Raw genomic sequence first — 2,811 nt, forward strand, 5'->3', positions numbered from 1 at the left:
CTTTATTTTGTCCACTCGCTCGCACTAGTCAGCGTTTCGGCGGCGTCCCCTGAAAAATCCTGTGGTGTCGCGTCGCGAGCTCGTAATAAACTCGCTGTAATTATGGAACCAAAAATCAAATCGAATTGAGATTTTCCAAAAAGTTGGCCAATACATTGGCGGGAAAATTCGTTCGCTTGAAGTTTGTCGTAGTTCAAACTTCCTCGTTCACTTTTTTAATGTGAAAGTCTAAAAACGTGGTTTTTCATTCGAATTAAAAAAAAACATTAGAAATTAACTGTTCACCCTTTTTGGACACTGTAGCCTCCGCTAGAGTGTCACGATTAAAACTCAAAAAGAAATTTGTTAATTAGTTGATAAACGAATTACTTACGGCGAGTTGAATGTGAAGAAACATGGTTTTTCAATTTAAAAAAAGTCAGTTTTTATTTATTTACTGGAAAATTTGCAGCCCGAGAGAAAAACTGTAAATGGAGACTCAGGTTCATTTTTCAAGAGCTATCTCACGATATTTTTGGTTTTTTCAAATTACGAATTTCACTTTGGATGCCTGATGTCACAGGCTGGACAATACTTTTACTGCTTCTCGAGCGCCTGTCGCCTTCTTGTCCAGAACTCCTCAATTGTATTTTTTGATTCTTTGCATCGTTTTCATCCATCTTCAGATTAACTGTGTATCTAATTGATTAAATTGGTATTTACGATGTATTCCTAATAGAAGGCTAATTAAAAAATAATAATTATGTCAAAAACTATAGAAGTCTCAAGAAAATCTATTTATAACATTTCGAAATAGAAAAGAATAGAAATAGAACAAGAAACAAAGCTATGTGCGATTGGTCTACTCAAAATTGATCATTTGCCTTCGGAAAAGCAAAAAGTTAAAAAAATCAGTGGTTCCTGTACCTAAAATGTGGGCCAAAATTCTGATGTGTGTAGTTTTCCTAATCTCTATCGGTAAGAATAATACTAACAAAAATTCTAAATCTCACGATTTAAAATGTTTATAAAATTGTGGCTTCAAAATTTGTTGATATTGAAAACAGTAAAATAGGATACTGAAAAATGTTACACCCTAAATACAGAAACGGAACTAAATTTAAAGATGGCATTTAGTTCAGCAAACATTTGTCGGATATTGAAAAGGTCACAAAACAATCTTATTCTTTTCATTTTGGGTACATTTCTAGATTTGGCTCGTATTATTTTTAAGTATTTTTGCAGTGAATGTGAATGCCTTAAAAGCTTTGAAATTACCCTAAAATATTTATAATACTTTGTTATTCCATAAAAAGTTATATAGTCTTTTGAAATTCATGGGAATCTATAGAACTACCCTTGAATCTTTGAAATACTTTGGAATCCCTTCGAATAATCAAAATGTATTAGAAATTGCTTCGAATCTTTTAAAATACCCTACTCTGTTTCAAAATGTGTGAAATCTTTTTAAAATCCTTACCAATTTGAGAAGATCTTGAATTTTTCGTTGAATATTTCCAATTCTTTGAAATCTGTAAAAATTCTTGAAACGTATTAAAATGTCGCAAAATTTATGCAGTTTCTTAGACTTCCTCAAAACTATTGAAATCAAGAAAAAAATCCTTAAAAGCTTTTAAATACCCTAAACTATTTCAAATCCTTGATAATGTTTGCGAATCCCTTAACATTTGTAAAAGTTCTCGATTATTCCCCAGAAACTTTAAAGGTACACTAAAATGTTATGAATCCTTTGAAATCCATTTAAATTATTTTAATATATTAAAAATTCCATGAAATATTCTCAAATTCTTTGAAATACCTTTGCATTATTGAAATGTATTTAAAGAGCCTTGGAATTTTAATAAACATCCTGATAAGCCTGATTTTCCCTGAGCAACAAAATCGCCTTACTTTTCCCGGATTTTCGTTTTTTTCTTCCTAATCTGCAACCACCCTGCACATGCGTTCAAAAAAGACGAACACATGACTAAACAAAAAAACATCGAAAGACTAATTAAATGCTCCTAAATTGATGAATTTCTATTTCTTTTTACAGGCTTAAGCTATCAACCCACACAAGCAGAAAAACAAATTCTTCGTAATAACCAAGTTGCTCCTGTTGAACAATTGATGGACCCTCAGCTTGCCATCAAAGAGAAGAATTCCCAAGAAGGCTCAAGAGTATAAACCGAAAGTTTCTGGACATCCTACTCGATTTTATCGTACTGGAATGGCAGCTTCTTTGGCATTGCAGACTAAAACTGACCAATCTTATCATCAAACTGGATCATCTTCCCCTCAGTGAAAAAAATTATCCGCTGCTGCGCCAAAACCTACACAATAACCAATTACACAAAAAGAACTAATATCTATATATGATAGTGGGTGATGTGACACTTTTGTATTCTCAGATAATTGATAAAATAGTTGTCCTAGTGAACAAAAAATAATAAAGAGATATCTAAGAGTGCTGAATCATTGGCCTTATTTCTGTTCAAAACGAAGCTTCTAAAGAAACCTTTTATAATTTGAAACACATCGTCTTCAAACTGGAACATCTTACGCTTGGTGTGGACCTCATTCGGTGTCATCTTAGCCAAACCTATTGAATATTCTAACATTACGTCGTACTCGGTCAGTAATGTCGAAATCTACAGGGTCATACCACTTGGTGGACTGCAAATCATTGATTAGATAGGAGTTTGATTGAAATTAATTTTTGTAGACGAAAGTACGAGGGTAGTTCAATAAGTCCTTAGAATGAAGTATAAAAACAATTTTTTTTGGGTAAATTTTTTTTTATTTTTCAACATAATCTCCTTGGAGCTTTAT

This window comes from Belonocnema kinseyi, chromosome 4 (assembly GCF_010883055.1).
Source record: "Belonocnema kinseyi isolate 2016_QV_RU_SX_M_011 chromosome 4, B_treatae_v1, whole genome shotgun sequence".
Lineage (NCBI taxonomy): Eukaryota > Metazoa > Arthropoda > Insecta > Hymenoptera > Cynipidae > Belonocnema > Belonocnema kinseyi.